At 42.1% G+C, this 11,664-nt stretch overlaps 1 protein-coding gene across 1 annotated transcript in view; it reads right to left on the bottom strand.

Annotated features, from left to right (window-relative positions):
• The window catches only part of NCKAP5 (NCK associated protein 5), a 588,725-nt gene extending 583,253 nt beyond the window's left edge, over positions 1 to 5,472 (bottom strand). Inside the window, exon 1 of the mRNA XM_043525276.1 lies at positions 5,332 to 5,472. The gene's annotated coding sequence lies outside the window, so the exon portion shown is untranslated. The remainder of the gene's footprint in view (positions 1 to 5,331) is intronic.
• Between the last annotated feature and the right edge of the window lie 6,192 nt (positions 5,473 to 11,664).

An 11,664-nucleotide genomic window follows, 5' to 3' on the forward strand; every position in this document is an offset into this window, starting at 1 on the left:
CTGCTTGAGCAGACAGAACATTAGCTCTCTTTGAGCTGAAAGGCTACAGAAATAGTAGCCCAGCCACAGTAGCACAGGCAATGGCAAGCAGTGGCATGGCCTGACCGCCTGCCCAGCCCCTGTAGGCCATGTCCTCAGAGCAATTAGCCTCTGCTGCCACTTGCCGCTACCCACGCTGCTGTGGCTGCCACTACTATTTTAGCACGCTAGCTCAAGCACACCTACGCCGGCTGGGAATCACACCTTCAGCTCCAAATGCAGATGCAGCTCAAAGTTAACAGCTGCTGCTCCTTATACTTTGCCATGACATAAAGTGGTCACACAGGTTAAGAGCATCGTTATTGGAAGAGCACACAATGTTGACAACACATTTTGTTCCTTGTTCCAACAACCAAGTATTGCTATTTGCAATGGGTCAACTTGTGGCCTGGCCTTACACAGCCTTACAAGGGCAAAAGAGTGGTAAGACTCTATGTACACACATTTCCCTCTATTGTGTTCCCATATCTCAGCTACTGATATGTGGGGGGAAAGCAGGGGTGGCACAGCTGGTATCCCCTCCCATGAAGGTGGGAAGGTAATGAGCAACAAACAGGTGGATCTTTGCCTCTTCCTCCTTAACAAACTGGCTAGCATAGCTGGGCCAGCATGGCTGAGAGGATGGAGAGAAAATAATCTGGTAAGGGCCAGTAGCAGATTACTTCCCCATTGAGAACATGGGGCAGGGGGTAGCAGTTCTTTGCTGGGGCTCCTTCTGGGGCAACGCAGCTACAGACATCACTTAGATCAGGGGTGGCCAAACTTACTGACCCTCTCAGCAAGACACACACAACATGCCCTGTGTGGCAGTGCCTGCTGGGGCACGGGGCTAAAGCCTGAGGGAAACAAAGCTCACAGTAATGTGGCCAGCTGCAAGATCGAGTGTGGATTCACTTGGGATAAAGTGACAAACCCAACATTCATGTGGGTTACCGCGGAAGTAGTCATTTTAAAAAGATTCTGTATCCCTATTTTGTGGTTCCCACCACAGAGAAAAGAAAAACTTTTTGGCTTTGGGTAGGAAAATAACTATGGCAGTATGGGCAGGGCGCACAGAGTAAAAACAGTAATTTCATTAAAGCATGAGTATCGTTTAGCAAACCACAGTAATGTGCACTGATTGCCAAAGCCTTTCACATTCCTTTAATTGATATGCCCTCTCATACATCAGCGTTTGTTACTGCTACCGGAAAATATTGAAATTTCAGTACACCTGTATTGTTTAAACCACAAGATTTTCTAGTGTAGACAAACCCTTTGTATCTCACTGTGATTCCATACACAATTTGCTCCATGTAAAAGCAAAAATATATTTTTCCAGACTTCTGGAAAAACCACCCTGGATATGAAAAGCAAGCCAGGTTCTTTCCTTATTCCTCAGAACTACCAGTAGTAAAGGTTCTATAGGTCAAATGATGCTGCCATTCACACCTAGGCTGTGTGAAATGTAATTGATTATGTGTGAACAGCAACATAGTTTTATCTCACATAGTTATATTGGCTCCTTAGCGATAATATATGTGTTACTAGAGTCAGAATTTTGGACTCAATACCACACGGGGATGGGCCTAGACAAAGAAGGCGACATTTCATATAGCCATTTTTTGGAGTAAAACTGCATTTCAAATTGTTTGTATTTCCATAGGAGGCCAGGTGCTCATTGGTTCCCTGAATTTGAAATGGTGACTGCCTTGCCTTTATAACTTCTACCACAACCTTAGCCACCGTGTCCTAACAGAACAATTTGAAAAATATGGGAGGATCTGAAGCAGCTACCAAAAATTCAGTAGAGAGCAGGATTGTCAGGGGACTAAGAGGTACTCAAAACTAAAATGCTCAGTTTACAAGAAAAATGTTGGATACATCAATGTGTCGATTATAGGTTAGTACTGGTGCATAACTAAGGCACATAACCTATCTTTATGAAATGCTGTATCCTGGCGGTGCTGTAAGTGAAATCACACCCAAAAGTTTTTCTAGCGATCTATCACTCTAGAATGTACAATTCAGCAGTTGCACTTTGTTTCAATTCTGAGTTTCCAGAAGCATCGAATTCTCATGGAGTAAGCCTTTGTTACAAAGTAGAATTTTGCCATCTTTCAGCAAACACCACAGATTTTCACATGTTTACTTTAGAAAAAAATATAGCAAAACCTGGCCAGTTATGGTGGGAAATTTTACTCTAACAATAGCTTTTCTGCTCTCAACACCATCCTCTTTCCTGGTTATAAAACAGAATCGTAAGCACTAAAGAAAGTAAACAAAAGTCCATTAAAAAAATCCCAAAATGTATTCCAAGTTAATATCATCTTCTGGGTCTCCCATTTCATCTCAGTTTATTTGTTTCTGGCTTTGAGCCTATAAGTGTATGGACCTTCAGCATGAGTCATCTGCAGGGTTTTGAACCTAGCACATTCAACACTAAAAGCATAGGCCTCAATCACTAGAGCTAAAGAAGCAACTCCGTTAACTACTAGCAGTTAAGGTGAAATCCTCCCTCACCAAAGTTAATGGGTGTTTTGCCATTGATTTCAGATGGGTCATGTTTTCACCCTTATCCTCTAACATGGACCAGCCATTAGAAGGGGATATGACACCCATAGTGCATTGTTTTATATAAGATCTTTGGTGCAGGGTCTGTTTATCTGTGTGCTGTACAATACCAAGAATATTGTCAGCACTGAAATCCTAAACAGATGATAAAATAAAATAATAACTCTTGATTCTGAATAATGTTTTCCTTTTCATAATTATGAAAAGCAGTGCATCTATCCTGCTGCAACGTGACCATTTTTTCATAGCTCTAGTCTTTTGATAAAGGAAAGGAGGATATGTTCGCACATGAGGGCTTTCATGTTTGGTCTGTCAAAGACATGAAGAAGTAGTGGATAAGCTCCAGAAAGGAGTAAGATCACATCTGCTTGCTATTATAAACATAAGATCTGATTCCACAGTCCAAATTCCTACTGGAGTCGGACCAAGTCTGAGGTGCAGGATCAATCTGTACCTCTCCATGCCTCTGCTTCTCCTTCTGCTCTGTGTCTGTCTTGTGTATTAAGATGGTGCCAGTCATGACTCCATAGTTAAGGATGAGCTGTGTTTTGCATGTAAAGCAGGGATTCAGCGCCTTAGTTATGCACAAAGTTACACTGTGTCCCCCTCAAAATTACAACATGCACTCTTGAGTTCAGAATGAGTGTAGACTGTAAGCTCTTCAGAGCAGGGACTGGCTTGCACTTTGTATTGTACAGTACATACTACAATGGGGCTCTGATCTCTGATACTAATACCATGGCCAATGGCTAGTATAATATGAAGGTAGAGCAGGGAATGTAGAAGTAGCAATAGATCTCTCTTACCTGTTTGTCTCTACACTGTCTAACCAACTCTTTCTGTTTTCCCCTTGAAGGAAAAAATATAGTATACAGAATCAAAGCCAGAGACACCAATCAGTTCATGTGTGTAAGGGAAGTTTACAAAAAAGTCCAGGACAAGAAAAACATTTGTATAGAAAGGGCTAAATTCAGTTCTTGGTTTATGCTAACTGGATCAAGCCTCTTTTTTTGGGACAAATTCTCAGTTTGAAACAAGTCTTTTCTGAGACTCCTAGTAAAGAGAATAATGACAATCCAAGTGTCAGAGGAATTAACCCATTTTTCAGGTATCCATGTACTAGCTTCTCAAGATCTTTCCTAACTATCCTTCATAACCCCCCTAAAAAGTTGCTTTTTCAATTTGTCCTTTAACAATAACCATAATCATATTTAGCATCTCAGTGGACTCTAGGAAGGTGGGTAAATATGGAAGATGGCAGCATGTAGTGGCTTTTGCTGTGGTATTAGAGATCTGGGTATGTTGGTGCTACCAGAGGTGGGCTTTTGTTTTTGTTTTAAAAAATGAGCTGCTGACCCATTCCCCCACTGACCCTTCCATCTTTCTCAAGGCTTTTCAATTGCATTTTATCTTCAAAAAGACTTTCACTCAATCCCGCAAAGACTTGCCTAAAGTTAAACATGTGCACTAGTCTTTGCATGATGTGGGGCCTTGTGGGTTTTTTTAAAAGTATATATTTCTGCCTCGCACTATATCCCATAATAAATATTATATACACACATGCTTTGAACCCCAATTCTGTAGTAGTTATTAATGATGTGTTGTACTTTGCCAAATAAATAGTTCCATCCACTTCAATGGGACTAGTTTCATGAGTAAAGCTTGAAAAATCAAGGCCCTTAATGTAGGGAATTTGAATATGTATTTCTTGAATGTACTTGATTTTTACTTCACCAGACTTATTTTCATGTGATAGCTGAACTCATACATTGAAGTTTTGTTGCAAAATACATTTAAACTATTATTCCATAGACTAACCAGCATTTATTTTGTCAGTAGGCACATGAAGCTTTTCTTAAAGTCTCAGCTTGGCATATGCTCAGCGCTACTTGCACATTAACAATTAACAAGGCACATTTAACGAATCCCTATTGCTGAAATATGATTCTGTACCATGAAATGTGCAAGATTCTTTGCTCATAGTTAGCAACAGTGAAGCCAAAGAGTACTGACCATAATGTGTTGAAATAGGAATCATCAATCTGGAATTTCAGATGATTTAAAGTGCTGAGATGAAATGATGGGTATAAAGCAATACTGTCTGCAGGGACTTGAAGACATTCATATTTACAATACATCAGAATGTAATAAATGAAATCAGATATGATGTATTATGATTTACACATCTTAAATTGTGTAATATACACTTTTCATTAATGCAACTTCAGCTGTTTCTTTTAAAATACCAGAAAAGATGAAGACGATATTCTCAGATAAAACAACTCATTAAAGTTAAAAGAAAGAGCAGATGACACATTTTTAGAAGTCCTTAGTTTGCATTTGAAAACTAGAATAACAACGATCAGTTAGATAGCAGAGAGAATAACTTTTCAAAAGTACGGTACATGCAGCAAATTCTGAAATCCCACTATTAATACAACTAGAGAGAATGCAGCTGGGAACTTGTCAGGAAAGTACCAGACATTAAACTATAAATGTATATAAAGATGTCTGTAAAGATTCAAGCACCTGTAAGGTACTGGAACAGTACCGAGAAAAAGGTAACATGAATGCTGATGGTACATAGTTACGGGTAACATCTTCTGTTTACACATACTGTCTCACAGCTTCCTCTCAAATCACAGGATTAAATTAAAAGTGCTAACAGCACCTTTCAGTGTGCTAAATGTAAGCTTTTTTTTATAATAAGATTTAAAACAAACAAAAATCTGTCCTTACCTACAAGGCAAAGCAGAAATGGAAGGTCAATGTTTTCAATTTACCAAACTCAGTATTTTCTCTTTCATTCTGTAAATGTTATAACGTTATTGAGGACAAAAAATGTCTGAGGTTCTCAGATCTTCCTTCAGAGTTTTAATCACTCGCTTCTCAAGAACGGGTTTAACAAATACCACTGTGTTCTGTCAATATTTGTATGCAGCACCACATAGGGCAAGCTGCCAAACTTACATGGTTTAAAGAGCCACGAGTAGAAAACTGACACCCTAACAAACACACTCCCTGCTTTGTCTCTTTTAAGGTAGTGCTAAAAGTGTCATCTTTGCTTCTGACTGGAGCTTAGGAGAGCTCTTTGTTTGGTTTCTCCACTTCTACAAAAATGCATAATTTAATAATCTTGTTAGCCAAACTTGGGGATTTTATCTCAGTGCCCTAAAGTTTCTTGCACAATTGTAGGTCTTTTGCTTTCCACCAGCTGCACTTTAAATGCATTTTAATTGGCTGGAATTTAGAAAGAATGCATTTGGCAGTAATTTGCATTTGAAGCACGCCCATAGCAGCTGAAACAGGCCCCAGAAGCAGCCCGATTACTTCATCAAAAGATGTCGTTTGAATACCATTGACTCCTACATTACTACAGTGAACTCTATTATATAGATGTGATGATGTAATTAATAATTTTCTGTTAAAGGTCTTAATTAATCTGGAAGCAAAAAAAATCCTCATCTGGAAACAAATTTACTGAAAGGGCTGTAGCTTTACACTTCTTGTTTTCAAAGACAATTCGATTTTTGGAGATTTCAAGAGGTGCTATGATGAGATGCTTAGAAACTGACTTCTCCCCATTTTTAAGTTCTTTTGTGAGTCACTTGTGCGATTCTGTGCATATTTACGGTCAAACAAGACTTATCCATTTGAATTTTGGTATGATATACTCTAGTACCTAGTGTGTGAGATACTATAGAATACAAGTCTATAGTAAAAAACAAAAGTTTGAGTCTCCATTAGTGTTGTTAACATTTGCTTATTTTTCTCCTTTTCTTTATGTTTTGTTACCTAAGGGTATGTCTACACTATGAAATTAGGTTGATTTTATAAAAGTCGATTTTTAGAAACCAATTTTATCCAGTTGATTGCGTATGTCCACACTAAGTGCATTAAGTCGGCAGAGTGCGTCCTCACTACCGTGGCTAGCATCGACTTACAGAGCGGTGCACTGTGGGTAGCTATCCCAAAGTTCCTGCAGTCTCCGTTGCCCATTGGAATTCTGGGTTAAGCTCCCAATGCCTGATGGGACAAAAACATTGTCGCAGGTGGTTTTGAGTACATGTCATCAGGCCCCCCTCCCTCCATGAAAGTAATGGCAGATGGTCGTTTAGCACCTTTTTTCCTGGGTTACCATGCAGACGCCATACCATTGCAAGCATGGAGCCTGTTCACCATCACTGTATGTCTCCTGGGTGCTGCTGGCAGACACGGTACTGCATTGCTACACAGCAGCAGCTCCTTGCCTTCACTGCAGATGGTGCAATAGGACTAATAGCCATCGTAAGTCTCCTGGGTGCTCCTGGCAGACCTCGGTGAGGTCAATCAGGGGTGCCTGGACAGACATGGCTATTCTCCTCTTAGAGCACCGAATGGGAGCCAGAGACTCCAGGTCATTCTCTTCTTTAAGTTTCATCTCATGGAGATTCAGTCCTGCCTGGAATATCATGTGAGCTGGAGGCTTCTGCCTAAGGCTGCTCTCCCAGCTGGCAGCACCGCGTGGTCGCACCTACCCCAGCCTACCCCTTGCTCCCATGCTCTCATGAAGCCTGGACAGTAGTAAGGAGCAGTTCAACTATAGGCTGAGCAAGTGCAGAATGGTGATAGCATGTGCCTTTGGATGTTTAAAAGCTCGCTGGTGCTGTTTGCTAACTAGGTCAGACCTTAGCGCAACCAACATTCCCATTGTTATTGCTGCTTGCTGTGTGCTCCATAATATCTGTGAGAGTAAGGGGGAGATGTTTATCGTGGGATGGAAGGTTGAGGCAAATCGCCTGGCGCCTGATTTTGAGCAGCCAGACATCAGGGCGATTAGAAGAGCACAGCAAGGTGCGCTGCACATCAGAGAGGCTTTGAAAACCAGTTTCATGACTGGCCAGGCTTCGGTGTGACAGTTGTGTTTTTCTCCTTGATGCAAACCCACCCTGTTTGTTGATTTTAATTCCCTGTAAGCCAACCACCCTCCCCCCTTCAAAATAAAGTAACTATTGTTTTGAAACCATGCATTCTTTCTTTATTAATTAAAAAAAATATGAGATAACGGACAAGGTAGCCCAGGTGGGGTGGGGGAGGAGGGAAGGACAAGGCCACATTGCTTATTGTAGCCACACTAAAAATCAAACTGTTTGAATGACAGCCTTCTGTTGCTTCGGCCATCCTCTGGAGTGGAGTGGCTGGGTGCCCGGAGCCATCCACTCCACGTTCTTAGGTGTCTGGGTGAGGAGGCTACGGAACATGGGGAGGAGGGGAGGCGGTTATACAGTGGATGCAGTGGGGGTCTGTGCTCTTGTTGGCTTTCCTGCAGCTCCAACAGATGCTTCATCATGTCCGTTTGCTCCCTCATTAGCCTCACCATCGCATCCTGCCTCCGCTCTTTGTGCTCACTTAATTCTTTCCTGTCCTCTACCACTGAATACCTCCATGCATTAAGCTGTGCCCTATCAGTGTGGGAGGACTGCATGAGCTCAGAAAACATGTCATTGCAAGTGCATTTTTTTCACCTTCTAATCTGTGATAACCTCAAGGATGGAGATGATAGGGGGAGCATAGAAACATTCTACGCTCTACGATTCTGGGGGGACTGCATGGTCACCTGCGCTGCTGAGTTCGCCACACTGACAAAACAGGAAATGAAATTCAAAAGTTCCCGGGGTTTTTCCTGTGTACCTGGCTAGTGCATCGGAGTTCAAAGTGCTGTCCAGAGTCGTCACAATGGAGCACTCTGGGATAGCTCCTGGAGGCCAATACCATCAATTTGCATCTGAACTACCCCAAATTCAACCCAGCAAGGTTGATTTTAGCACTACTCCCCTCGTCGGGGAGGAGTACAGAAGTCAATTTTAAGAGCCCTTTAGGTCGACGGAACAGGGTTGGTTGTGTGGATGCAGTCATTTTTAAATCGACCTAACGCGGCTAAATTCGACCTAACCGCATAGTGTAGACCAGGCCTAAGAGGTTAAATGTGTACATAATAAGTGGACTCTGCAGTTTTATTTAAATGAGTAAGTTCATCCCATATCTAATTGTGCAGCGTGTATTTTCTAATTCTGTAATATAAAGATTTAAGGGCTCACAGCAGCATGGAAAAATGGAAGACATTAAAAACCCACAAGAATTCACACAGTAAAATACAATATTTAGACTTAATGTAGAAACATTAACAAGTCACGTTTAAAAGCACTGAGACACTTCCAAACTGTGTCTGACTGAACGCATGGCATCTGAGAAACCCAGTGTTCTGCAACCTAGGAAAGCGCCTATGAAATTGTAACTGCTAAACAGTTTGCTTATCACCAATGTATCAGTAAGGATAAAGGGGATTATTCTCGAGCAGGAGTATAATGAAGACTGTTTAAAGGTGAACAGTTCTCAGAGGAATGATGATAATAATTGCCACCTACAGAGAAAAAACAGCATTTCAAGAGCACCATCTGAAAAGGAGAAGGACTAATTATACCAACCATGAGTCACATGGTTTCATATTTTGACTCCATGCAACATTTTGGAAATGTGCACCTCTGTACCCTAAATCTGTAAGGACAGAGGGCCTTGGCCTGCCAGCCCTCAGTGCCCTGAACTTTTATGGAATTCAGTGGAAGTACCACATTCGGAGGGAATGTAGATTTGAGCTCTTAATGATACTCCAAATATTGTGCCCAATTTTTTGTTCCACCTCAGCCCCTTATGTCCTCCAGAGGTGTAAAGGGATCCAAAAGGGATAGAAACTGCCCCTGAGGTTTACTCCTATCAAGGCACCTTCCCTGAACAGCAGAGAGCTGCCAACACAGCTCTACCCTGGCCCCCTCCTAGTCCGCACAAAAAGAGGTATACATTAGGGAGGCTTAGCCAAGTAAGCTGCAGCCGATCTATCCTGGGCTGGTTGACAAACCCTATCTAGGTGCGAATACAGTGCTCATCATCATAGTATCTGAGTGCATCACTATCACTCATGTATTTTACCCTCACAGCATGTCTGTGAAGAGGGAAATTGTTTATTGTTTGTTTTGTTTTCATAAAACCAAAAGGGAGCTGAGCTACTTGCTTAAAGAGGGTGTCTGTGACCAACCTGGGACTTGAAACCAGACCTTCCTAAGTCCCATTGTAACCCACACATCTCCTGGGTGTGGTGTTCTGTCCCAGCTAGTGGCACTGAGACCACTTAGAGAAAGATTAATGAATCTGCTCTACAGCCTTAACTAAGAGCCAGTTGGCTCATGTACTTAGTTCCAGAGGCTCCAGATTTGATCCTGCCTGCCGATGGCTGAGGTCTGTCAGCGTTACAAGTGGGGTCTCGTCAGGGATTTCAACTGGGAAGTCTCTGAAGCTCGGGATGTGCTTCCTCAGCTAGGGGAAGTATGTAACCCACACACCTTCCAGGTGTGGTGTTCTGTCCCATCTTGTGTCACCAAGACCACTTAGAAAGTGAGAGAGAGAGATTGAGTCTGCTCTACAGCCTTAGCTAATATGCAGGTGGCTTTTAGCTCATGCGGCAGAGGCTCATGCAGTAAGCTCCAGAGATCCCCGGTTTGATCCTGCCCACCGACAACTGGGGTCTGTCGGCATTACTCTGTCCATCACACTAAGCCACTGTTGCTACCAGAACATCACTTAGAGCAGTTCTGAGACTTGTCTCGCTGATGATTGGCAAGGGCCAGGCAAGATCATTCAACATCCTGAAAACACAGGCAGCAGAAAAGATTACATAAAGCAACATTTGTCCCACCCACTGTCCCTACACTGCAGCCTACTGAAATGCATGACAAAATTCCTGAGACCTTCAATGTCATCCATTCTCCTACTGAAATGCATGACAAAACTCCCAAGGCCTTTAATGGGTCATCTCATGAGTGTTATACATAAGAGAGAGCAGCATAGCTTTTTGTGGCATCCATACTGTAAGTGAGAGGATATTCCTGGACCATCACAAGTACCCTGGATGCACTGTGAATATCATTATTTACACCAAGCTTTGTAGTTTGTTTGTGGGATTTTTTTGTAAAATGGGAAAACTCCCTGGTGGAACTGTTGCACTGTAACCTTCTACTGGGGAAAAACTAATCTTATCAGCAAAATATGAAGTGGGTGGCTGGGTGAGAAGGCTTGGAGGAGGGGGGTTGAGGATAGCTAATGGCAGGTTGCACAGCACCCCAGTTCAGCCCTACCTTTAGCTCAAGTGGTCAAGGCCTGTGCTTTAGCAGAAGGAAGATCAGAGTTCTAATGTCTGCTGCTCCAGGGATCACGGTGCGCAGTGTCATGAATGGTAACCTGAAGTCCTAAGTAACCTCTGATTTGTTACAGGACATTGAGGACAATCAGCCTTTATTTCCATTCAATAGCTGCCTTTAAAATGAATTAAATTTAAGGCACTGGCTAAAATTTCCAAAGGAACAGTAAGAACAAACTTTCACAGAAGGGTCTGGTTTATTGACGAGCCTTATGGGAGATTCAAGTCACAGCCCCAATAAGCCTCAAAAAAGCTCTATGCTAACTGATTTTCTGATAGCTATTACACAAGAAGAATCTTTGCACTGACAAAATGTAAGCATTTGAAATGCTTCCTATTAAGCCAGTTAATAGCCCTGAGCACAGTGAGAAGGAAAAGCATTACTTCAAAAACAGAGAGAAAGAAATACGGGCATTATCAAAGAAAAGATAATCAATCTTTCAAAAGCAACAACAGCAACAAGCAAAGAATACTTCCCCCAACTCTAATGGGAATTCTTCACTGCCTTCCTGCTGTTGGCAAGAGACAGACAGACAGACACAGATGCACAGAATAGACAATAGCCCAGTAGTTAAGGCACTCATGTGACACATGGGAAAGTTGGGTTCAAGTCCGCACTCCGCTAGTCTGGGGTGGATGAGTTGGTCTCTCTCAAACTTCCCAACAAAATGATCATCAAAACAGATGTTTCTGCAAAACATTTTGATTTCAGGACCCCCAATTTGAGAAACCCTAGTATCCCCCGTGAAATGTGCCAGATTTCAGGGTCCTTGATGCATTTTTCTTGGCTATGAATTTGGTAAGGCCCTACTTATAGAAGTTTGCCTCTGCACCCCCCTCCCCAT

This window comes from Chelonia mydas, chromosome 11 (assembly GCF_015237465.2).
Source record: "Chelonia mydas isolate rCheMyd1 chromosome 11, rCheMyd1.pri.v2, whole genome shotgun sequence".
NCBI classification, from domain to species: domain Eukaryota; kingdom Metazoa; phylum Chordata; order Testudines; family Cheloniidae; genus Chelonia; species Chelonia mydas.